Source organism: Phasianus colchicus, chromosome Z (assembly GCF_987193195.1).
Source record: "Phasianus colchicus chromosome Z, bPhaCol1.hap1.1, whole genome shotgun sequence".
NCBI classification, from domain to species: domain Eukaryota; kingdom Metazoa; phylum Chordata; class Aves; order Galliformes; family Phasianidae; genus Phasianus; species Phasianus colchicus.
In genome coordinates, this window is record NC_143476.1 from 47230084 (window position 1) to 47256756 (window position 26673).

The window sequence follows — 26673 nt, forward strand, 5'->3', positions numbered from 1 at the left end:
AAATATATATTTTAAAGCTAGAAACAGAATTATTGTGAAGGTACTAGTCATTTCTTTTCATGCTCCTTTGGCAAAAAAAAAAAAAAAAAAAAAGGGAATGAAAAGAAAGAGAGAAAGAAAAAGAAAGAAAGGAGGAAAGAGAGAGAGAGAAAGAGGAAGGAAGGGAAGGGAAGGGAAGGGAAGGGAAGGGAAGGGAAGGGAAGGGAAGGGAAGGGAAGGGAAGGGAAGGGAAGGGAAGGGAAGGGAAGAAGAAGGGAAGAAGGGAAGAAGCAAGGAGGGAGGGAGAAAGGGAAAGAAAGAAGTGGGTATTTATACTGAACATTTCTCTGCTGTAGGTACAGTTATATTAATTTTTTCCAGAATGAGTAAGAGAAGCTGTCTAGGAAAACACTTGAGCCTAGTCAGCACTACCAATGGGGTAAATCTGTAAAAGTCTCCATGCCATCAGTAAGACACTTGGGAAAATTAATAGTAATGGTGAGAAAAAGTAGATGTTCAAGAGGATTCCAGGGGGTTCGCTCTCATCCCCTGACCTTTCTGCCAGCATCTCTCAGCAAAGCCTGCTTTCCACAGTGCCTAAAGGAATGACCTTTGGTCCCTGGTAAAACCAATAAAACTCATATTTTCATAAATAGGAAAACAAAGTTAAACTCGAGAGCTTCTGAAATCATAATCATAAAAAAAAAATAAATTGCAGCATTATTTAGTATTTATATTACAATAGCAAGTAGAGAAGCCAATCTAATTGGAAATTACTTAAAGCCAGGCAATGTGCAAAGACAGCATGAACATAACATGCACCTTAAACAGACCAGGAACAGAGGGTGAGAGAGGAAACAAAGAAGGAAGTTAAATAATTACAGCTTTCCAGGACCATATAAATGCCTACAAAGAAAATTCAGGGAAGTTATAGAAAGTGTGTTAGAAACCTAATTATCAGCCCTGGTTCTTGCACAGACAGTAACTGTAAAAAATTTTTTTGTGGTATTGCATTTCTGTCAGGAAAAAAAAAAAAAAGAGCACTGAATGAAGACATTGCAGAGAGATTTGACTGCAGGCTTAGAAAGAAGCAACAAAATCACTGCAGCTATTTACTGAAGCTCCTTTCTGACAGAGGAAGTGCTGAAATGGAACAGATCTGCAAAAAATTCCCCTTGAATTTACAATTGGTGAGCTGCTTTTGTTTAAAGATCTTATTTTTTTGTCACAGAAAAGCTCTGGAGTACTCTGCCAGATTCAGGTCTTTACATGTTAAGTGAGAAGTGATTGTGCTGATAAAGAACACGCTCCTTTCCACTCTCACCTTCCTGATGAGTGGTAAATGTGCCTCATGATCCCTGATGACGGAGTACCTGAGCTTGTGCATCAAGTGTATCCTCTGTGAGTCTAAGTGAGAAAGAAAGCTACGAAGCATGTGGCATGAGCCTCCATGTCAACAGGACATATGGAGGGGCTGGTATGCCAAATCCATGCGAACTGGGAGGATTTACAGGGACTTCCAGGGGGGGAAAAAATCTGGAGAAATAAAGGTCTTGCTTTACTCTGGCTTGTTCGTCGCGAAGGACTGGGGATATCCACTATGGGATGGTGGAGATCCCCATGGAAAGATGGACATCAGAGTAGCTTTCTTTTTCAGTAGCAGACCAAAGGCTAAACTTGCTCCTTGCCCCTGCACCACCTGTCAGAGCTGTTCTTGAGTCTGGCTCTTTATGTTTGGACTCATCTTCAGCGCTGGCTGGGAACAGATCCTTGCAGACTCTGAATGAACAGAGCTTAACACGTTGCCTCTCACAGGTTGAGCTTTATTAGGGGCCCCTAAGTTCTTGTTTGCAGAAACAGCAATAGAAAACACTTCTGCACAGACTGCCACAGGAATGTGCAGGGTTGGCACAGGTCAGCAGCATTGGCCTGGCCAGTCGCAGCAGCTCCATATATTGCTGACCCCACTGCTTATAGCTGCCACCCAAACCTTCCCAGAACACCCATGGCAATGCCAGAAATAAAGGAACACCATGGTGTTTGTGGGTTTTACACCCACACACTGTAACCTGGTCACAGCTAACATGTTCAATTTATTGTTTATTTAAAACAGAGAACAATGCATTGCTAGATTTATTATATTTATTTAGAATTATTAAACTTTGTTTTTTTCCTTTTAAAAGGCAATCATTCTTTTGCAAACATGATCAAAGCAAGCACTGATAGATTTCTCTTTGTTTGGAATGCTAACTGCCAAGCACTCTGGTACACGGGGTGGGAAGAATGTCATTTATCATCAAAGGTTCATTCAGATATTGAGTTTTTTCTGCCCTGATAAATTTCACTCTTTGGCATGAGGCCTTGAGGAAGCAGGAGGGGGAAAACTAGATTCTGAAAGATAAACTTCCCTTCTAACTTTAGATAGGGAAGAGATAATTTTAAAAAGTCATCAGTAATGGGAAAGAAATGCAGAGAACAGTCACTTTTTAGTCAGAAGGAAGACAAGTATTTAGAAAGTGAAGATTTTATGTGTGGCTGTATATATGCAGCCTGGCCCATGACTGTCCATTGACAACTTCTTGGCACAGTGTAGATGGATCTCTCGTGGTGCTGCTGGACACAGCTTGGAGACACTGGGTGCTCACTGCTTTGTGCTACCAGGACCAGCAGGACGCTCTGGGCACATGGTAGGGAAGACACCGAAGACTATGAGCATTATCAGAAGCTGCCTAAAACAGAGAATGATGAATGTATACATCATTGGTGCTTTCAGTGTGGGCAGTTCTCCACAGGAAGAATTCCTGTATAAGCAGGTTTTGCCCAGTATCCTGCAGTGTCCCTCTGATTTATGCATTTCAGCACAAAGTCTGGCCAATAAGACCTGGACATTCTCACTTAAATCAAGTGCATAGTGTGGAAGCGACACACTGCACAGCATCCTTCATTACACTTTTTGAATATACACTACCAAGACAGGACAAAATTCTGCAGAAGGTTTTTTGTACAAATATGCTTAGTTACAACATTTCTATTTAAATATTCAGCTGATATAATTTGTCTGGACTCCAGTAAGGACTTTGACATGGTCCCCCATAGCATCCTTTTCTATAAATTGGAAAGAGGGATTTTTTGGGTGAACTCTTTGATGAACAGGGAACTGTTTGCAAGACTGTATCCACAGAATTGTCTTAATGGCTCAGTATCTGGATGGAGATCAGTGACAAGTTATGTGCTTCAGGGATCAGTACAGGGAGAGATGTTCTTTAATATCTTATATCTTAATATCAGTGACATTGACAGTGGGGTCAAGAGCACCCACAGCAAGTCTTCTGTGGATGACATCAAGCTGTGTGGTGCAGCTGACATGCCTGAGGAATGGGATGTAACCAAGAGAGACCAACCCAGGCTTGAGCAGTGGGCCTAGGAGAGCCTCATGAGGTTCAACAAATCGAGGTGAAAGGTCTTGTACTGGGTTGTAGCAACCTCTGCTATCAGTACAGTCTGAGAGACAAGAAGATTGAGCTTAGCCAATGAAAAGGTGAGGGTGAGTAGAAGCTGGATGTGAGCCAGCAGTGTGCCCTTACAGCCCAGAAAGCCAACCGTACCTTCGGCTTCATCAAAAGAAGCATGGCCAGGAGGTTGAGGGAGGTGATCTTACCCCTCTGCTCTGCACTGGTGAGATCTCACCTGGAGTATTGTGTGCAAGTGTGGAGTCCTCAGTGCTGGAGTGACATGGACCTGTTGGAATGTGTTCAGAGGAGGGCCACAAAAGTGCTTCAAGGGATAGAATACCTCCCCCTAAGACAACAGACTGAGAGAGCAGGCAATGTTCAGCCTGAAGGAGAAAAGTCTCCAAGGAGACCAGAGAGCTGCCTTTCAGTATCTAAAGGGGGGCTGTAAAAGGGATCAGACTATTTAGCAGGGTCTGTTGTGATAGGACAAGGGGAAATGGTTTCAAACTAAAAGAGGGGAAATTTAGACTGGATATAAAGAAAAAGGTTTTTAAAGTGATGTTGGTGAAACACTGGAACAGGTTGCCCAGAGACATGGTGGATGCTCTGTCCCTACAGACATCCAGCATCAGGTTGGACCAGGCACTGAGCAACCTCGCAGAGCTGTGGGCGTCCCTGTTCATTTTGCAGGGAGGTTGGACTAGGTGACCCTTGGGACTCCCTTCCAATTCAATTATATGATTCTATGATTCCATGATTTAGCTTCTGGTTTTACCAAGCACTATCTGTATGACCAAAGGCAAGCTATAATGTTTTTTTTATGCAGAGATTTCTCATCTTGAAAATGGTTATGATAGTATTTTCTCTGCATCACACGATTCTTATGAACTAAAGTCCATTAAGAATAAGGAGAGGTTTAAAACCAGTGCTAACAAGGGCTGCAACAGCACTTTGCAAGAACCTGATAATGTAACATCTAAACAGGTGTGTGAAAAATGCTGCTGGTGTGGCTGATTCATACTTGGAATTGCTTGGAATTTTTATTTTTATTTATTTATTTAATTTCAAGACAATGTACGGTCCTAGCAAGTGCTGTGGAGAGCACTCTGCTCAAGACTCCTGATGCCGTAGCAGCTATTTGGGATCGGCGAATCAGTGACTGCTTCACCACCCACTCCGCTGACGGTAAGACGGTGAAGGTCATCAGCAAAACGCGGGGCCCGCTGCTGTGAACGGCCTGGGGTCCAGTTCAGAGCCTTCTGCCGCGCTCTATACTCCCCTGTGCTCCTGGAGCTATGATCCGACCGCATCAGATCTCGCTAACTGCTTTCCCACGGCCTCTGCAAGGACAGCGCACTCCCGCTGATGACTAAGCAAGCGACTAACCCCTCACAGATGCACAGCAGGTGAGGCGAACCCCGCGGCGTGCCGGGAGGGGTCCGGAGCTGGGCCTGCAGGCTGCGGTAGGGATCTTCCCGCTGGCCACGGCGGCGGCCGGGCTGCTGGCAGCTCTAGCACCTTATAGGGGCTCCGTGTGGGGCGGGCGGCGACAGCTCGCCGGCCGGCACGACACGACACAGCACAGCCCTGCCCTGCCCTGCCCTGCCCTGCCCGCCGCCGCCGAACCCAAGGCCCCGCTGCGCTCCGAGCAGAGGGAAGGGCCGGCAGGGGTCGCTGCGGGGCCGGGCGCGTTCCCTCCCGGCACCGGCAGTGGTTTGAAAGCGCTCTGGCGGCGGCAGCGGAGAGGGAACGGGCGGCGGCAGCCGCCGTCGCTACCGCCCGGCCTCCTTTGTCCCCTCCCTCCCAGCGCCGAGCCGAAACCGGCGCGGAGCTGGCCTCCCGAGGATCCGCTCCCCTCGCCACAGCAGCGCTGTCGAGGTCGCCATCTTCACCTCCATCCACCCCGCCCCGGAGCCTCCCGGCCGGGCTCGCAGCGCCGCGCCCCACCGCGCAGGGAGGGCGCTCGGCCGGGAGCGCGAGAGGGGGCCTGCACCCGCTGCATGTGACGCCCCGCCGATTGCACCCGCATCCTCCTCGCGGTCGCCCCGCAACGCGGGGAGAGGCGCGGGGCGCCCGGCGGAGGGGTACGGAGGTTCCGAGGCGCAGCGGGAAGACAAAGGCGCGGGCGCCACCGTGGGCAGCGGTGAGTGACGTCGCGGGGGTCCGCAGAGCCCGAGCACCCGGTGGCACGGGAAGCGGCAAGCGGGGAAGGGAAAGGCCGGGCCGGGCAGAGCGCGAGTACCGATACCTGGCGGTGGGGCGGGACCGCTCCCTGCCCGCGCGCTGGCGCTGCATCGGGGCCGGAAGCGACGCTCGGCCGGCGGGCCGCGGGCAGGGCGAAGCGCGCTGCTCTCTGTCGTGCTATCGGGCAGGTGCCGCGCTGGGCGGCTGTGCGGGATGCGGGCCTCGGGCCCGGCCTGCGGGGGGCGGGGGCGGCCAGGCGGCAGCGGGCGTGGAGTGACCCGAGGGTGGTGCTGTGGATGGACGCCCCGAGGGCCGCGGGCTTGCCGCAGATGCAGCCTGGTAGTGCGTCCCCGGAGGAGCGGCCGCGTGGTAGCGGAGGTGCGCCTGCCTGCTGAGTGGGGGGTTCGACTGCTGCTGACCGCATCTGACCGTGTGCTTCTGTCAAAATCTTGCTGTTATGAAGTTGATATGATTGAAAATGTAAGTCCACTCATTCTGTTCTTAAGTTTGGATGGGTGGATGGAGGAATTATTTAATCTCTCACACTTTTTTTTTTTTCCCCTACAAAAAACTTCAGATGCAAATTAAATGAAATCCTAAACGGATTTCTCTCAGCCGTTTCAATACATCCTCACAGTACTATGATAACAGGATGCAAAACTGAAGTGGTTTGTAAAGTCTGGGTGTACTGTTTTTAAAGCAAGAGGTTCTGTTTTTGTGTGTTTTGTTTGGTGCTTATTTGATCCTGAAGGACAGGTGGCTGCCACTGAATCTCAGTTCAGCAGGCAGGAAGCCCTTGTAGCAGTAACACTAATGTGCTTCCTTATATTTAACTGAATAAATTGGGGCTATGTGTGAGGAATAAGCACATTCTAAGGAATGTTTAGTCAGTGCCATTTGCTTAGGTAAGTCTGATTAATGATAGCTCAGTACAGGTACAGGGGTGTTTCTGAAAGGTATCTTTCATGTTTGTGACATAGTCATAATTTTGAAAGACAAAACAACTTACAGAGATTTTTTTTTTAAGGTTAAAAGGGGCTGTTGTCAGTGAATTGTAGAGAATGTTCAAGCAAATAATGAACTAAGTAGAAGTTCAAATAAGCAAAGAAGTCATGCACTATATATAAATTCTAACTTGTACAAAGATTTGTTTACCAATGTATACATCACTGGTCTCTTAAATTTTATTTCACCTTAAAATCTGAATATGGTTGTCTGAACACCTAAACATGTTTGCTAATGTAGAAAATGTTTTCAACACAGTTTCTGATTTGAGGAAAGGATGCTCTCATTACCATAGAAGATCAATTATTCTGTGTTCAAGACTATTCCTTGTGGAGTTTCTGAGTATCTAGACCAAAGATGTTTAGGTCAGAAACTGAGAAACTCTGTTGTACGGTCTATGAAGTGTCCTAATCCATTTCTCACAAAATGAAGAAAACTGAAACTGTCAGCAGGTGCAATTGGTTGTCGAGAAATGCTGTAGCTGTATCACATATTATTTTTAATTTAAAGCTGTAAAGCTAAACTTATACAATTTACTTATACTGTAATACAACCACACAAACTACTTTGAAGAATCCTGATAGTTCTGACCCTATAAACATGTAAGGAGTTCTGTGGTGTCTTTCAGTGTGGCTGTCTAAGGGAAAGCCTGTGGAGGGGCTGGCTTGTCATGATTGAAAAAAGAGAAATGAAAATGTTTCAAACATCCTAAAATGGTTACTGCTGTTTAGAAGAAGGAAAAAAAAAAAAAAGAAAAAAAAAAGTTGGGCTGCTTTAGAAATGGAAAGGGGAAAAAAGAAAATGCAGTTTAATGTTCTAAGTGACTTTCTGAATGTTTTTTCTTTTTTACTGTTACTTTCCTTCTTACCCATCAGAGCATTCACTGCAGTGATTGGAATACTACTCCTAAAGTAATGTCAAGAAATTGGATTATGTCCTATGGAAATGTTGCAGTAAACAAGAAATATTAGATGTTCAAACTTAACATTTCTCCTTGGTGCATAATCAACACTGTTCTGCTTTTCTAGGAGTAGTGGTTGTTGGTGGTAAAGTAGTTTGTTAATCAGAAGTTCCTGAGTAGTCTAGCACCTGGTAACCTGAACAAGCCTTTTGGAGCTTGCCCAAACCCTTTAGATGTTGGTGCCAGACCTTTTGACCGTCAAAGCTGGAGTGTGTGTGTGTGTGTGTGTGTGTGTGTAGGGGTGTCTCTTTTTTCAGTAAGATTTCGTGCTGGCAGTGCAATACACTATAATGTAAATAAAAATGACTTTTAAAAACTGTTGACATATAAATAACAAGGAGAATATTTCATTATGGAGTGTATAATTGAGGTGGCAGTTTCTTGGTGCTGAAGATTTTTTTTTGAAGTTAATAGTGCAGTGATATTTCGTTTGTTTAATGTGATCATAGACCAACCCTTAGGCATGAAATGTAAAGCTGAATTAAACTACTCAATGATATAACAAACTGCTTCCCAAAAGTACCTTTCTTTCAAGTCCTTTTTTTTGGGGGGGGGGAGGGGGAAGGGAACTTAGCTTGTTGTGAAGAGGCAGATTGTACATAAGCCTGGTGCACTACACGTCTAAGAAAATTTCTTATCAATCTGTTTTACACATACAGTAAAGACTCATTTTTAGTTTTGGGTTCTGGTCAGTGTCACTGAGCACTTGGTTATAACTTGGTTATAATCCAAATACAACTGACCTTTACCACCTCTGAGTGATCCCTTGGCTGTTCAAATGAGTTTTCGGTTTCTTAGTTGCAGCTTGTGACTACATTTGGGAACTTCCGTGTAGGAGCTGAGTAGAAATTCCACATCAGATATATTAGTTCAATGCATGTTTTTAGTAGGTAGGGTTCTATCTAATACTAAAAAGTGTTGCTTGACATAAACATATGCCTGAACAACCCACTTATCTTTGATCACCTCCCTAGCTCTGAATATCTGTTTCTCGTGGTATGCCTCTCTGTATCTGCAGATATGAGAAAATGGGTAGTCAATAGCATGGTCCTTCTTACAACCTCGCTAGTACCTTCCTCTTCATGTTAATGAAAACGTGTTTGCTAGTAACTAGCAGTAACTACCCATCTTGAATACTAGTCTCATTATGTCTCCCAGTAGTAGTATTTTTCTGAGATGTGTGAAAATGCTAGCTAGTTCTGATGCCCAAGATGCATTCTTGTTTTTGCTGTAGGTTTGCGGGGAATTTGCTGCTATGTGCTTCATTTATGTGGTTGGTACATATATGCCAATTTTCTAATGCAATTTTATCAGTTCTTAAAGCACACTTTAGCAGGATTAATATTATAGTGGATTTTTTAGTATTAGAGCTGTTTTGCTATTTTCCTCTTGGAACAGACATGCTATACAAGCTAAGTGTATATGATGATGACTGCACAAATATATAATTTTTTGTTGTTGTTCAAGAACAAACTTTTTTGAATAGACTAGATTGACATAAACTTGGGATCAGAAAAGGGGGGATGAAGTGTTTTTGTAAAGCATTCTGGATGAAAAAAGGAGCAAATTTCATTCATCTCATAATCATTTAAAGATTTGATATTTTGATGGTGCAAGAGAGTCTTGCATTATTAGTGTCTTTTTACTGCATGACTACTGATGATATAGAAATAATGATAAAGACAGAGCTACCAAAACAAATGAAAGTGGATAAGAGAAAAGCCTAGCACTTGCACTGAACATGTTGAAGTTTTGAAGTTCATGCTGCACTTAATGAGTAGAATAAAGAGAAAATTAACGATGAGAATGCTGGCTGGTTTTGACAGTGTTTTAGGGAAGAAAAAAAAAAAAAGAAAATAATGAATGATTCAGGAGAGTGCTTTGTGAGGGACTGTTCTCAGTACTTGTTGCATAGCTGGGTGTTATAGTGCTTGAGGACCTCTTTGGTCTCTTTTTACTTCTATGTGTTGTGTGCTGTTGTTGTTTAATTTTTCTCATCAGCTTTTTAGTCTAGTGATAACTACTGTCATACGCAAGTTTAACCTGGCAGGTACATGAATACTACACAATCATTCACTCATTCCCTCCTCTCAGTGGGCTAAGGGAGAGTATTGGAGAAAAAAGAAATAGAATTCATAGGCTGAGATAATGGTGTTATCAACACTGTTTTTCTCCTAAAGCCAAACCATAGCATCATATCAGATACTATGAAGAAAATAATTCTGTCCCAGCTGAAACCAAGACATATCCCAAAGAGAACAGAAGTTTCTCTTTGTAGCTTATCTTCTCTTTTCCAGGAAAAGTAGAAGTTTTCTTGTCTGTAATGAAGGCACATGTGAGTGCTCTTCCATCTTCCTAATCAGTGCTACAGTTAACACACTGGTTTGGGAGAAGATATAAGAAGGAAGACTTAAGGTGTCAGTTTTATCATCAGCAGATCTTGCGAGCTTTCTGAGATGTTAAATATATCATTCTGACTTCCTCCTCTGATTTACTTATCCTTCTCTCCAGTCAAATCAGTAATGTTTGTTATAAGATATCTATGCGAGAACAGTTACCTCTCTGTACACATACAGCAGTGCATCAGAGTGATATATGGGAGAAAGCAAGCTGCTGACATTTTCACTACCTGAAAAGCTAGAATCTGCTGTTTATCATGTTTCAAAGTTAGGGCTATTCAACAGGTAGCTCAAATGGATATTGCTGGATTACATTCAATGAACTGCTTATTTGGCTGAAGTTGAAAATATGGCTCATAATGCAGGCTACCATCTAGTACTGTCAGGAGTCTGTTATAATGCAGTTACCTTGTGTACCATGATGTGGTACTGTGGTTATTAGAAAATTGCCATTTCCATCCTTTGCTGGGCAGAATTTGATTCCTTTCTCCACCATATATAGCTGTAGATGAAGTATCATGGTTTGTGTTAAGGCTTGTGTATAAACTGCCTCTGTGTATAAACACAGGGTTTGTGTATAAATTGTCTCTGCATTGGAGGAGACATGCTAGAGAAGAAATAGTGATTCATCTTCATCATGATAAAAGAGGAATTTTCACATAAAGAGATGAGGGATTCCTAGTGCTAGGAGACGATCACTTATACTGATGACATTTCTGACCAAAATGTTTTTACATTGCAAGAGAATATGGTATTTACAGTTGTTCTTTAGGCAAACAGACAAACTGTTCTAACTATATCTAACCAGTTAGGCTAAAACAGCTTGTTTTATCTGTATATGAATCCCAGTATAGGGACAAAACAATGCATGAACCAAGTAGCTGCTGAAGCAGCTAAGTTTAAGGTACTAAGTTTAATTTCTGTGTTAAACCTAGTACCTTTTCTGTCCAAGCATAAGCTTATTTTTATATGTTTTTTTTAAATCACTGTTATTTTACTTTTAGCCCTTGGAAAGGAATTGTTTTCCTCTTGTAGTCATCAGGTGTATTTGGAGAACAGCTACTTAAACTTTGTGCAAAAGCAGAACTTTCATAAATTGGTTTTCTCACGAAAACAGTCATAATTAAACATTGGATTATTATGCAGAAAGCTCCTCATTGCTTTTATTGCTTGCTTTATCTTGTGGCTCATGCTCAATAACACTTGTGCTGACTGATAACATTTCTTCTAATTGGCCCCATGTGGTGCAGCTATTCTCGTCAAAAACCAGTTGCTAAAGGAACTCCACCTACTCCTTTAAAGCTTCCTGAGAACATTTTTTTGTTTGAACTCAGCTACCTGTTTCCCTTCTTAACCATTCCAGTGAAAGCTAGCTTGGTCAGATCCTCCATATCCAAGTCTCTTTCAGATAAGCTGTGTTGTTTAAGGCTTACTCTTGAGAGAAACAAAAGTAACTGAAAAGTAATTGATTTAAAAACCAGTTTTAAGTTAAGATCTGTCGTGTTTACTTGAATTCTGTAAACAGATTTTGAGCTCTAGTGGATACTCATTTCTCCAGTCAAAACTATGTGTTGTAGAGTTCCGAAGCAGGATTTTAGCTAATTTTCTGTGTCTAGGAAGTCAGTTTACTTAAAAGAAGTAGACTGAAGTTGTTTTAAGTAACATCTAATTTTTATGGGGTAAGTATGGTGGAGAGGTCCTCAAATTATTGTTTATTTGATATTTCATGTGCTCTCTGCTCATGAGTTTTTTAATTGTCCTCATACACGTGGTACTTAAACAAACAAAAAAACTTTCTTACAATATTACTACAAAAAAAAAAAAACCCAAGAACAAAAAAAAAACCCTGTATACTGACAGTTTATGGAAACAAATGCTATTTGCACCATTTCTTATGGGTTTGAGGGAATCATTTGTGGAGCTCGTGGAAGACGAGTACATTTTATTTTATTTTCATAATTTTATTTCTTGTCCTGTCAGAAATTCATCTTAGACAAATATTCAGGTGATCTGCTTTCGCTTGAAGACTGTCACTAGTATCAGTGTGGCTGGTACAGCAATGGTTTGCTGCATAATTTGATTTTTATTTCAATGTTGAAATAATGACTTACTCTGAAAGATAAATATAGGTGTGTTCAGCTCTGTTATTTGACTCACTAAAGCTGTTTCGGGTTACATTACTTCGTGATTGTCTTAAAAAATGGTAGTTACACTTGAGTCTGTATTAGGCTCTTTCCAAGAGGCTATGTGTCAGTATAGAGCCTTTGAGAAGCACATGGTTAACTAAACATGCTGTTTTTCCTCATGTACAACCCTCCTGTTGCACCAGTGCCAAACTTGTTATGAGAGTTCTAAAGAAAAACTTGTAAGTCTTGCACTGGAGCTGCTGCTTCACCTACGCGTGAATATTAAGCAGCTTTTCCACTTACTCCAGACCTTTCCCAGGAATTCGATAGGAGCAGTGAGTGAATTCGTTCAGTTTGAAGTATTTCAAGTGAAGCCCTGGGTATGATGAGTTAGCAGTAAAATTATCATTGAGATCCCAAACTATATCTTAAGCAGGTCAGCCACTTTCTTGTGAATGCATTTGCAAGGTATTTGTCATTACCTACAAGTCAGAATTATGGTGAAGTATTGTCTCTTCAATCTCTTCATTGGAGTCTTAATTGCTTTAGTTATATTGCAAACTGTTTTACAAACAAAAGAATGAGACATTATCACAGTATACAGAGGAGAATCAATGTACGAGAGGCTATGGTGAATTTGTTTGGTCAGGGCACAATGAACCAACAGTTGTTTGTTCTACCAGTCCTTGCCTTCTCTGTTTTCAGGATGCATATATATATATTGATAGTAAGATGATTCTTTTTTCTGTCCTTTTCTATTTTTTAAAAATTTCTATTTGAAAAACATGTTGTTGAAGTTAAACTGGGTAAAGTGATTCCATTTCTGGGAAACTCACAACAGGCAGACATGCTGTATTCAATACTAGAGGGCATTTTAGTGAAATACTGTATAAATGAAGAATTCCTTTAATGAAAATATAACTTTAAAATAAAAGTCTGGTTGTTCTGAAAGTGGCATTTATGCAAATAACTATTCAAATATTAACAATATGCTAAATATATGCTAAATAAATACTATTTCTTTTTTTTTTTCTAATCTTCAAACTCAATTCCTTTTCTTTCAGGATATGAAAGTGCAATGTGAAGGCTTTGTTGGTTTTGTTTCTACCAGTTGAAGTCATAGTAAGACACCTTTGTTAGTGTTCTGCTGTAAAGACAATTTTATGTGGATTTGATGGGTGGACTACCTTCTGGATAAGGAAGGGATTGGTTGAAAGGCCACAGACAGAGGGTAGTGATTAATGGCTCTATGTCCAGGTGGAGGCTGGTAACGAGAAGTGTCCCCCAGGGGGACACTTGGGACTGGTGCTCTTTAATATCTTTATCAATGACATTGATGATGGAATTGATGACACCAAGCTGAGTGGTGCGGTTGAGACGGTGGAAGGAAGGGATGGCATTCAGAGGACTCAGCAGACTTGAAAGGTTGGCCCAGGTGAACCTAATGAGTTCAACATAGCAAAGTGCAAGGTTTTGCTCTTGGGCCAGGGGAATCCCTTTGAGAGTAACCTTGCAGAGAAGGACCTGGGGGTCTGGGTAGATGAAAAACTTAGCGGTGTGCTCTTGCAGCTCAGAAAGCAAATAGTATCCTGGGCTCCATCAGAAGAGGGGTGGCCAGTGGGGACAGGGAGGAGATTGTCCCCTTCTGCTCTGTTCTTGTGTGGCCCCATCTGGAGTACTGCATCCAGGCCTGGAGCCCCAAGTACAAGAAAGACAAGGAACTGTTGGAGAGGGTCCAGAGGAGAGCCACAAAGATGATCAGGGGGCTGCAACATCTCCCCTACGAAGACGGCCTGAGGCAGCTGGGCTTGTTCAGCCTGGAGAAAAGAAGGCTGTGGGATGACCTAATTGCAGCCTTTCGGTACCTAAAGGAAGCTTACAAACTGAAGGGGAGTCAACTCTTTGGAAGGGTAGATAACGGCAGGACAAGGGGAAATGGTTTTAAGTTGAGGGAGGAAAGATTTAGGTTGGATGTCAGGGGGAAGTTCTTTACTGTGAAAGTGGTGAGGTGCTGGAACAGGCTGCCCAGAGAGGTTGTGGATGCCCTGTCCCTGGAAGTGTTCAAGGCCAGATTGGATGGGGCCCTGGGCAACCTGGTCTAGTATTAAATGGGGATGTTGGTGGCCCTGCCTGTGGTGGAGGGGCTGGAGCTTGATGATTCTTGAGGTTCCTTTCAACCCAGGCCATTCTATGATTCTGTGATTATGATAGTGTTTGTGGCATATTATCTTTGTAAATGTAACTTACTTTGTATTTGCATTTATTCAAAGATGGTGAGTACATTTTAAATTCTATACTATTGATAAATTGCAGGCAGAAAATTTTGTAAGCCACCGTGGTAAAGTGTGTGGGGAGAAGAAAGGCTGAAGTCAGAGCCTCTATTTAGTATTGCATATGCTCAGTTTCACAGGCACTGCATTCAGCATTCAAAGAAGTTGGTGGGGGCTTTTGAGAGCTGCCTGTGCCAGGATGATTGGTCTAACATGGCACAAATGTGCACTCCGACTGACATTACGCAGTAACCTGTAGAGCTGAGCCATCATGATTGTGTTCTGGTCATCCACTACATTTTGCTTTTACAAATTGTTATTTGTAGTGTTTCATGCCAATAATGCTTCCACTGAAGCATTTTTTCTTTAATGCATCAGGCCTTCTTCTAAGAGAGTATGTGTGGGAAATAATTACTTTGAATTTCTTTGTCTTATGTAAACGAGTTTTGTATTTTGAAGACTGTGTTTGGTGAAGTCTAAGGCCATTTGTGTAGGCAATCACTAGCTATCCAAATAGCTCCACTCGATAGACTTTTTCTTTACTTGTTGAAAGAGTTCTGTAAAAGACATAAGATTGGGATGAATAGAACTTCAAACATTGATCTGTTTGGTTTTGTTTGTTGTTCTGTTGGTTACCTCAGGCCTTCTCCTTCTGTTATGTACAGGATTTGTACTGCAGTAAGGAAGGAGACTGATGTATTTGTGAATTAGACAGTCAAAGGATTATTTATACTACATTTTGAAGGAATAGGACTCTCAAATCTTAGGTTGGCAGGTATGAAAACTGACTACCTCCTTCTGAAAAGCACACTATTAAATACACCTCTCTTCCATCAAAGCCCTGATGACAGCAACCTCATCCAGCCATTTCCTTAAAAAAATAGAAAGAAAAATAAATGTTTACATGCAGTGAAAGACACACCTCAATGAGATTTAGGCATGTGTGCTTGTATGGTTGTAAAATAATCAGAAATAAAATTGTTAGTTCACAGTACTTTCTCTTTATAAAATGTTTACATGCTAAAACACTGTAATACACACATAATTTTTCCATAATAATTGACTGTGTCCACCTGGAATGAAAATGAAAGATTTCAAACTTTACTTAGCTGCATTTCTATGTTCCCATCCTCTGACCAGAGTATTTTTTCAGTTTTCTCCTTAGTATGTTCATACAGCATAGTCCATTAAGCATCCAAATAAACACACCTGTGCCACTGAGCCAAAGAGTTTCATTAGACCAGAGAAGAAATAGGAGAGCTTGATACTGGCACAGATAAAGATGACAAAGATGACCTAGACCTAGAGGTCAGCATTGTAAGTGCCTGACCACAATAGTTTCTTTGAAGATTATTCGTTTGGGTTTTTGTTTTTTGTTTTTGTTTTTACTAGGAGGGAGATTTCTGGAAAAAAAAAGGGGGGAAGAGAATTAAATGTACATAATATGAGATATCGAAGTATCTTAATATTAATGCCTTCCAGGGTTGTTTGAAAATGTTTAAATTAAGGGGAAAAGTTATTCAGAGGGAGTTTGCTGTTCCAAGCAGTCTCGTAGGCTGTCAGTGAATACCTCCCTCTTTCAGAATTATCTGTGTTCATACTAGCTCTAAATTGTTCTCTAAAGGATTTCATTTTTGAGGCATACACATCTCTGATAGGACTGGGAGAAACTTAAACTATCTTTATTGATTCTTATTGCCTTGATTTACATTTAATGTTTCTTTTCACAGTAATCTTATAGCCTTCTATTTCCAACTATTCGCAGTGATGAGATCATTGCCATTTACTAACTCCGTTCACATTCATTATCATTTCATTAAATGGATTGATATACAGAATCACAGAGTTTTAAGTGCTGGAAGGGACCTCTAGAGATAATCCTATCTAACCCCTTGCTGAAGCAGATTCAACAGAACAGGTTGCACAGGAAACATCCAAGTGGATTTTGAATATCTCCAGAGAAGGAGACATCACAGTCTCTCTGGGCAGCCTGTTCAGTGCTATCATCCTTGAAGTAAAGAAATGGTATTCCAGTGTCAACCACCTCTTTTGGACTACCTTATCTTCCAGCGCTCTAGCACATGGAATACCTCCAAATAGATCCTTGAAGTGGTCAAAGTTAGCTCTCCTCAAATCCAGGGTTGCAGTCTTTCTTCTTTGCCTTTTTTCTTCCATATCAGATCCCAAACTCTATTATCTCATGGTTGTTGTATGTAAAGCTGTTCCAAGCCTTTACATTCCCAAGCAGTCCTTCCTTGTTTGTAAGAACAAATTCAGCAGCACACTGGCTCCTCTGCAACTGTGTCAGAAAGTTATCTTCCATGCACTGCAGGCAATCTGGACTGTGTGTGCCTGGCAGTATTTCTTTTCCAGAAAATATCAGGGTAATTGAAGTCTACTATGGAAGTTCATGCCTGTGGTTCCGAGGCTACTTTCTTCAGTCTGTGGAAGACTTCATCAACTTCCTCCTCCTGATCAGGTGGCCCATAGTAAACACCCAGAATGATGTCACCCATATTAGCTTGTCCCTTAATTCTCACCTGTAAGCTCTCCACTCATTCATATTCATTCCTAGACAGAGCTTAATAACAGTAAGAAGCTTTATGATTATATGATCTGCTGGCTGTCTGTCATTTTTTATAGGCATATGACTGAAGATACGAAGAAATTTCTGAATTTCCTCTTCGACTTCCCATTGACTAGAATGGGAGGATGATTGAATATATATGTATATAAATGCTATATATAAATAGAGACATGTAAATAACGCAGCAGATATAAAAACAATACTTTGTATCATTTCTGTTTTTAATAGTTTGCAAAAGGATGAAAATGTTTGTTAATAATCTGATGATATCAAAACAACATACACTCCATCACTTTCTTATAGATAAATTTATTGAACTGCTAAAGCTCAATATTTGTATTCTTTAAATGGAAATAACGGAATGTTTAAGGACTATTTAACGATTTACATGCATTGAAAATCCATGATCTCTTTAGCTTAGAAAATATTTTTCCCTAAGAAGCGAATGTATTTTTTTAAACTTCCTCTTTTAGAATAGTATGTTAACACAAGTCCATCAGATAAGAGCCTTAGAAAATTCTATATAGTTCCACTGATCATTTTCTCTCTGAATTTGATACACTTATTAGTAATGGTGTTAGTTTTCTGAAGTGTTTTAGTTCTAGAGACGTGCTTCTAGCTACCCCATCAAAGTAGGCTTGTTTGATGTTTGGGCTTTTCTTTTTTTTTGAGTGTGTATTGCTTCAATAGAAGCATTATACTAATAGATATAGATTGTCATTAAAAGATGAAATATATGTCATTTATTATATTGATTCTTATTGTGTAATCTTTATTTTCATCAACAGCTTTTATACTGAGTTTCTCAAATACAATCATATGACTCTTAAGCAGTCATGATCTAAGTAAAATAAGAAATCATCTAAGCAGATAATGCCAGGATAATGATGAGATTACATGCAAATCTTCCAACACCAGGGATTCCTTGCAAATACTTAAATTGGAGTTTTAGCTCTTTTATTTAGAAATAGAGAAAATATATTGAATTATTAACTCTGGAAACAAGGCTCTAGACCAACAGAAAGCCAACACTTGAACAACTGTTATTTATAACTAGTATTATTAATGAATGGTATGGGTAAGTGTGCAATAAGCTGTTAAAACTTTTCATAGAAAGTGGTTACAACTTAACTGGTAGTTGGCCCTGACAGTACCTGTAAGCAGACATTCTTTTTGATGGCTGATGCTCTATGCCAGTTAATTTAGGAGCATTTCAAAGCAGAAGTTCAAAACCACTTACAAAAGTGGTTTTGTCAATTTAATTGTCTGTTAGGATGTGGGTTTGGTCTTAGTCATCCGTGACAAATAACTGTAATGTGTCAATTTCAAACTAGCAGTCCATTTGTAACTAAATTCTGAAAATGTTGCAAGAGGATGGCTTTCATATTTTGTTGGTGTTACTTTTACCTTATGGTCTTAGATTTTGAATGTTATCGTTTGGAAAGGTGAAATTCATGTATTTTCTACTTAGTCTGTAGAGGGATGAATAAATACATTTGGCTTAGTATTTGTAAATATAGATAATCATACATCAATAATTATCTAGCAATATTTAAATAAACAAGATACCAAGATAATTTATACAGAACTGCAGTCCCTACATGTTTTTAGGATGTCCCTTGTGCTGCTAATGACCTTTTCATGTGTACTCTACTAAAATCTCACACACCATCAGGATATTTAAGAGCTCTTGTCTCAGTTTTCTCTCAGTAAAATTTACATGATATGAAAACAAAACAGTGTGAATTTTTATTCTGTTTCAAATTCTGTTGCATTCTATTTGAATGGGGGTCTACGTTATACTGAAGTTAAATTAATAGGCTCTCCTATAGTTATCTTAACAATTGGCCACTGGTAATTTAAATAGCTAACTTTCAGTGACAATTCCATTACAGCATTGAGGTCTACTTTAAAAAAGCACATCTGCCTTACTGACTTACAGGATTTTATTTAGTTTTTTTTAATTAAACTTGTTGGGCAACCAGTGCAATGTCATGTGTTATAAGCTGGCTATTCTGTTGTTTTATCCAAGAAGCAGTTTATTATGATGTATGTAAAGTGAAAGAAAAATCCCCCAAACTCAACTTACAGATATTCTGAATACAGTTAACATGGAGGAAATTCTCATTTAGTTGGTTCTGTGCTATTTTGCAAGAGTCTGATCATATGTGAACTTTTCAGTGAAAGTGTCTTTATTAATACCAACTGCTTAAGCTTTTAATGCTTCAAACTCAGGGAAACTTGACTAAGTATTACTCATTGAAATGTTTTCCCTGCATGTCTGCTGCTGTGTTGGTAGCCTTCTGCTTTGCTCTGACTCATCATCTGAACTTCAGGACCCATAGTTCTCCAGCTCCTTAATACTTCTACACCCTTTATATAGTCAACTGAACAGCTGCAGTTCTGTTAATTGAAGTTTATTTTTGTCTTTTACTTGTTCTTCTGAAATATTTGAAGATATACATAGTATAATGCCAGAGTTGTTGAATCTTTAACTGGAGAAAAGAGACCAAACTTGTTCTTTCCACATTGCCTTCCCTTGTATCTATGCAATAGAAAAGCATTGCTTTCATAAAGATAGTTACAGCTAATTCCTAGATAATTCCTAGTATCATCTCCATTATTAATCAGAGAATCATAGAATCCTTAGAGTTGGAAGGACCTCTGAAGGCCATCTAGTCTAACTCTCCTGCAATGAACTGCAGCTAGATCAGGTTGCCTAGGGCCTTATCCAGCCTCGCTTTGAAGGTATCCAGAGATGAGGCATCAATCACATCATTGAGCACCTGTTCCAGTGCCTCACCACCCTCACTGTACAATAATTTTTTCTTGTATCTAACCTAAATCTACCCTCTTTGAGCTTGAAAGCGTTTCCCCTTGTTCTGTCACTACAGACCCTGCTAAAGAGTCTGTCTCCTTCTTTCCCCATTGATAATGAAAGGATGCCATCAGGTCACCTTGCAGCCCTCTCCAGGCTGAAGAATACCAGCTCTCTCAGCCTGTCTTTGTAGGAGAGTTGTTCCATTCCATGGATCATTTCTGTGGCCCTTCTCTGGATGCGCTCCAACAGATCCGTGTCTCTCCTGTACAGAGGACTCTAGATGTGGAAGCAGTGCTCAGGGTGAGGCTTTGCCAGTGCAGAGTGGAGGTAGGATCACCTCCCTCGTCCTGCTGGCTGCGCTTCTCTTGATGCAGCTCAGGGGATGGTTGGCTTTCTGGGCTGTGAGGGCACATGGCTGGCCCATGTTCTGCTTTCCATCCAGCAGTATTCCCAAGTTCTTCTCAGGAGGGCTGTGCCAGTCCATCAGCTTGTATTGGGTAATGGGGGTTGCCTCAACCCAGGTGCAAGATCTTGCATATGGATTTGTTGAAGCTCATGAGGTTCACGTGGGCCCACTGCTCAAGGCTGTGTAGGTCCCACTGGATAGCATCCTGTCCCTCTGATGTGTTGTGTCAACCTCACTCCACAGCTTGGTATCATCAGCAAACTTGCTAAGGGTGCACTTGACCCGCTGTCAATGTCATTGATGAAGATATTAAAGATTATCAGCCGCAGCGCTGACCCCTGGGGGACACCACTCGTCACCAATTTCCACCCAGACACTGAGCTGCTGATCACCTCTCTCCGGACTCAATCCTACAGCCAGTTCTTCATCCGTTGAACAGTCCACCCATCAAATCCATCTCTCTCCAATTTGGAGAGAAGAATGTGGTGAGATATTACAGGCCTTACTGAAGTTGAGCTAGATGACATCTTTTCTTTTCTTGTCCATTGATGCAGTGACATGATTATATAAGGTGACTGGGTGGGTTAAGCAGGATTTGCCCTTGGTGAAGCCATTCTGATTTTCTCATATGATCTCCTGCCTTCCACATGCCTTAGCAGAGCTTCCAGGATGATCTGTTCCATGATCTTCCCCAGCACAGAGGTGAGACTGAAAGGTTGGCTCATCCTTTTAACGTTTTAAGAGATGAGTATGATGTTACCTTTTTTCCAGTCACGAGGGACTTCACCTGATTGCCACATATTATATTTATATATTATATTATATATTTTCAAATATCATCGAGAGTGGCTTGGCGGCTACATCAGCCAATTCCCTAAGGTCTCTGGGATGCATCTCATCAGGACTTGGGGAAGTTCAGGTGGACACGAACCTGATCTTCATTTACACTGGGAAGGACATTGCTTCCCCATTCCTCCTCTTATCAAACAAAATGTTTGAGAGCTGTGTGATAAGTAGATATCAGGGAAGACTGAGGCAAAAAAGCTGTTATGTACCTCAGCCTTCAGTCTGTCATTACCAGCTTGCCTTTGTCACTCACTGGTACTGTGGGTATGCCTTCCTGAACTTTCCTTTTCTGGTTGAGATACCTTCTTGTTCTTTTTGACATGCTTGCCAAGTTCAGTTGAAGCTGGGCCTTGGCTTTCTTGACTGCATCCCTACACAGCCTAGCAGCTTCCTTATACTATTCTCATGGTATCTGCCTGTTTCCACTGCCTGTGCATTTTTTTTTTTTTGCTGTTCAGATTGACCAGCATGTCCTTGTTCAGCCTTGCGGGTTTCTTCCCTTCCTTTCCTGACTTACTACACCTGGGGATGGAGAGCTCTTGCAACCAGAGGAAAGCTTCCTTAAACATCTGCCAGTTCTGCTCTGAACCCTTGTTCAGAGGGCAAAGGACAGTTTCCCAGGGTGTTTAGCTGACTAACTCCCAGAAGAAATGGAAGTTTAGCTTCTGAATTTTACTCTTCACCTGTTTCATATTCCTCCAGAGTGTGAACTCAACAATAGTGTATGAATGGCATGTTGTTTTTGCATTAGAACTAAATATATTACTAATAGTCCTTTCCTAGTCTTTTTACTTCATCCGGGTCTCTAATAGTCTTCACATGCTCAGCAGACAGATGAAGTAATTTATAGTCACAGAGATTAGATAGATGGAGTAATTTATAGGTACAAAGACTGCAGCTCTTGTCTGTCCAGCCATCTGGAGTACCTCTGAGCCTTGAGTTAAAGATAAGTTAGATGGCTGTATGGGAACTGTTGATCACAGCCTGAACCTCTGATTGATCACCTGAGGCAAGCAGTAAGTCAACCGCAGGAGCACAGGTGAAGGCAATTCTCCTGTGCTACCGGAAGGGGTGGAGCCTGGCTCCACCTTTCCTAGATCCCATCTAAGGGCTGACTGCCACTGAGGAAAGATCTCTTTCTGGGGATTGCTCTTTGTGGAGTTTATTACGAGCCTACAACATCAGTGAGCACTTTTCATTTGTTATCTTTCCACCGTGATAATCCTACTTAGCCTAACATCTGTACATTTATTGATTGTACACCACTGTACACCTATTGATTGTACAATGGCTCACTCCTAAACACTGTGACAAGGATATCAGTAGGCTCGTTATGTTGAAAGACTACTAATTTTTTGTGCTGGACAGAAAAGACCTGAGTGGAAGAAAACTCAAGAAGAAGTTAAACAATTAGCAATATACATGTTTAGATAGCAGTGATTTATGTTTAACAGGTATCCGTATATTTAGTTAAGCATCGGGAAGATTAGTAAATCTGAAGTACTCAGCCATTGAGGAACCAGGGGAGGAAAAGATAAGCATTGGGTGATAGGCCATAAAAGATGTAACACTGTTTTCTGTGTGCGTTCCAGCTTGCAGAATGCCCACCATTGCAATCACAAGTAAAATCTGCTTTTATCAGAGACACCGTCTTGATAAATTGTTTGGATATTTCCAATAATAGCATAGTCACTACAGCCCAGACAGCCTCCAATCCTGATGTCACCGATCAGTTCATTTATGTAGGTGAGCAACAGGTCCAGTACTGCATCCATAGTGAGGCTGTTCTATTACTTGACTCAGGAAGTCAGTGCATTGCAGGAGCCTCCTGGGTTGCCTACAGCTCACTGTGCTACTTTTCCAATAGATGTCTGGGTAGTTGAAGTCCCCATGCAGGACAAGCACTTGTGATTGTGATGCCTCCTGTAATTTGAGGTAGAAGGCCTCATCAACAGGCTCTGCCTGATCTGGTGGCAGATCTACTACTATCTGTAGTAGATACCCATCACAAGACTCTTTTTGCTGCTTCTGTCTATAACTGTCATCCATAGGCTTTTGACTTTCTCATGACTATTCTTTAGTGAAAGATCTTCACATTCTCTTCCTTTCCTGATGTAGATAGCAACATCCCATCCCCTCCTTCCTTGTCTGTCCATTCTGCACAGCTTGTAGTCATCAGTTGCCACACTCCAGTTGTGGCAACCATCTCACAGAGTTTCAGTAATGACAGCTACATTTATGGTCTTCTAGTAGCACAGTAGCTTCCAGCTCCTTCTTTTTGTTTCCCGAGCTGCACACATTGGTGCAGAGGCACTTCAGCCGGGCAGCTGGTATTGTTACTTTCTTAAAGGATGACTCCTCAATTCCTTTTAGGTATTTCCCTTGATTTTCTCCATTGCATTCTCCTGCTGCCCCAGTAGTCATTGCCTCATCATCGTAGAGTTTTGTATGTGCTGCAGTGTTGCTATCACCTCTCAAGACAATGGGTCCTTTGGGTTTCCCTGAAACCTTGACCTAATATAGTTATGTCTTCCCACACCTTATCATGGGAAGTCTCGTTATCCCTGCACCCCCTTCACCTTGTTTAAAGCCCTTCCAGCGAGCCTCGATAGCTTTTCCCCAAGGACCCTTCTTTCCCTTTGAGAAAGGCAAACCTCATCTGGTGCCCGTAAACCCAGTACTATGTAGATTTATTGGTTGTCAAAAAACCCAAAGTGCTGGGATAGCACCAGCCACAAAGCCAGGTATTTAAATATAAGATCCTTTGGTTTGTTTCTGTGTCTTTAGGCAATGCAGGAGACAGAGAAGATGATCTGTTCATTCAGTTCCTTTAGCTGTTGTTCCAAAGTCCTGAGGTCGATTTTGATAGTCCTTGACCTACCTGAAATTGCTTCATCTCTACCTGTATGGAAAAACAGAAAGGGGTTGTGGTCTGCTGGCTGTACCAGACCAGGTAGTTTCCTGGTGACATCCCTCACCCAAGGACAACAGACTTCTCTAAGAAGAGAGTCTGCTTGGAATACTGGATGTTTAGTTACACATTAGGGAGGAATCACCTACAATACTTGTCTCTTCTTCTTCAGTGAAGTAGTCCCGGTGTTGAGGGAAGGCTTTTAATGGTCTGGTTTTGTTAGAATGTCTAGACTGAGTGAGCTGTCACCCACAGACCGGCCTTCCACATCCAGGGCCTCATACCTCTTGTACAGAGGCACCTGGAGGGGTGGAGCAGACAAGGAGAATTTTATTTGCTCCTTCAGGTGCAGACTTGCCTCCATCTGCTCTGTTCTTGTCCCCAGCCTTGCAATTTTTTTTTTTTTTTCCAACCTGATGTGATACTGGTTGCCTTGAGCTTGTGTTTTTTCCTTAGAAATAACCTGTTTGTGCATGGATGAACAGTGGTTTCCCTGCTCCTCCTTTCTGTTCCCAATGACACGTTTTCATCTTGTAGTTTGGCCACGAGGCTGAGTAGGCCGTCATTCTGCTCGCAGTCACACAGCTGTTCTGACGGTTGCCCCACGGAGACAGTGAGAGGCTCAGGCGCTGTACACATCCGGAGGTCTGAAGTGTTGCAACATCCTTCCTGACATGCGTGACACCCTAGCTCTCCTTCGGGTGGATACCATGATTAAGTCTCGGTCCTTGAGAGGATAATCCTGCACTTCAGAGTGTGATGAGCCTGAACTTTGCAGCTGATAATCACCTAATGAACTTATCTCTGTAGCCTTTAGGGTACTCGCCTGCTCGCTCGCTCGCTCGCCCAACCGCCCTGCTCGAGCTGCCGCCTCACGCCGTTCTGACGCGCCACGCTCTGTGTGCCCGGACGTCCTGTTTGCTCAGCTCCCTCGTGGCACGTTTTTTATGCTGTCAGCCCCCGACTCCGCCCCCACCGCGTCAGTGCCGCCGCACGGCGGGGGCTGCTCCCACCCTCCCGACGGCTTTTTCCGTGGAGCCCTGCTGCGGATTTTCTTTCTTGTGAAGGCTCCCTCGGTGTGAATTTCTGCTATGCAACTGATGTGCACGTTTTTTGTTGTTTTTTGTTTTTTTTTCTCGATCTCCCAAATTTCTGTCCTAATAAGGAAGTTATCAGTTTTCCGTCTGTGACATATAAGCATTCTTCTCTTGACTTAAGAATTTTGTTCATTTATACAATCTGTTTGACTTGCTTTTGTCTACCTCAACTGTTCCTGGTCTATAAATTTTCCTTTTAATTTTTTTCAGGAGAGCATGGGGTAAAGGTTTTTTTTGTTTGCTTGGTGTTTTTGTTTTTTTTTTAAGTTTAAAAAGACTACAGTTTTATTTTTTAAATCTGGCTTACGTCAGCCTGACAAAAAACAGAAGACTCAGTTCCTTTGTTTGTGAACAATGGAGGACTGAAATATGACAAGCCCCTACTGAAAATCAGCAAGCAAATGTAGCATGACAGATAAAATACTAAGAATCTCAAGAGTAGAAGAGATTTAAAATTCAATAAACATATTTAAAATCCACAAAATATTGCTCTGTTTAAGCAGCATAACATTTAATTTATTATATTTTCTGCCATATTTTACATTAACATTTTGAAATGGATTGGAGGCATCTACTTTCCTTACATCTTCACTGTGTTTAGAAGTCCAGTTCTGATATGCAAGTGCAATCAAGACAATTTATCATTACAGGTGGATGTTCTCTGAACACAGGATTGGTTGTTACTGTTTTGGTTTTTGTTGTTTGTAACAAAAGTTTACCACCAGTCAATAATCCACTGACCATAACAGTTCAATAGCAGGTTCTAGTGCAGTGGCTATTCTTGTTAATTGGAGACAGTTCTGCTGAATCTGTTTCCTTTCTCTTATTGCTTGCAGTACTTGTAGTCTATCCTTCCTTTTGCTGAGAACTGCTGAGCTTGTTAGCAGATTTCATGGATGATGGTTAATGGCAAACGTCTTTGCTCACAAATACCACGAGTCATAACTAAAAAGTTATGCATTTCTATTACATGCATAGTAAATGGTTTATACAGTCTGGCATTACCTGTGGTCTGAAGCCTGATGAGTGAAATGGATTGCCTAGCTGGAATTGCACACAAAATTGGTTGGAACATACATCTGTTTTGGTCCTATCCACCAGCTCCTGGTAATATTAAGATGTGACTAGCAAAGCAAGCAGCCAGAACTGAGCAAATGCTGCATTTGAATTCCTGTTTCTCAGTTACTTCATGAACTATTGCTATATAATGTGTTAAAAACAGATTGTATATTTATGTACATAAACACATGCCTGTCTATATATAAAACATATAAATATATTATAAAAAAAAAAAAAAGAATTGTGTATTTCCTCAATTCTTGTTTGCGGAAACATATTAGTAAAGAACACCAAAAGTGCAACAAGTCAGTACTAGCATTAAACACTGCAGTAAACAAGGAAGACGCTTCTTGAATTCATTCACTGATGCCAGGAGCTATCAAGCTTTTGTGAGTTATGGTATTTGTGGTGCTTTACAAAGGAAAAGAGATGAAGAAACTTCTGGTTTTGGCCTGACTGTTGCTCTCTCTTGTATTTTCTTCATAATAACATGAAGTTACATTGTTCTGAGCTATAGATTATCTATAGTGACAACTGTAACAGATACTTACACTATTTTTTCCTCTTCTT

At 41.5% G+C, this 26673-nt stretch overlaps 1 protein-coding gene and 2 long non-coding RNA genes across 8 annotated transcripts in view; 1 reads left to right on the forward strand and 2 right to left on the reverse strand.

The window, feature by feature from the left end:
- Nucleotides 1-64: 64 nt before the first annotated feature.
- Nucleotides 65-5976, reverse strand: LOC149912950 (uncharacterized). The gene is made up of 2 exons (XR_016461993.1): nucleotides 5680-5976; nucleotides 65-4771 (listed from the first exon to the last, which is right to left on the reverse strand). It is a non-coding gene; the product is annotated as an uncharacterized LOC149912950 (long non-coding RNA).
- Nucleotides 4697-26673, forward strand: part of CDC42SE2 (CDC42 small effector 2) — a 100281-nt gene continuing 78304 nt past the window's right edge. For 3 of the 4 annotated variants that reach the window (XM_090131946.1, XM_090131944.1, XM_090131948.1), the window contains exon 1: nucleotides 5153-5574. The gene's annotated coding sequence lies outside the window, so the exon portion shown is untranslated. Of the gene's footprint in view, nucleotides 4838-5152; nucleotides 5575-26673 lie in introns of those variants that run through there. The other variant, XM_090131945.1, reaches the window with a different exon arrangement.
- Nucleotides 22665-26670, reverse strand: LOC116241752 (uncharacterized). Of its 3 annotated transcripts, none has more exons than XR_004169582.2 (2): nucleotides 24411-26670; nucleotides 22665-23938 (listed from the first exon to the last, which is right to left on the reverse strand). It is a non-coding gene; the product is annotated as an uncharacterized LOC116241752 (long non-coding RNA). The 3 variants fall into 3 exon arrangements; XR_016461992.1 differs by having other exon boundaries at nucleotides 22665-23934; nucleotides 24093-26670; XR_016461991.1 differs by having other exon boundaries at nucleotides 24093-26670.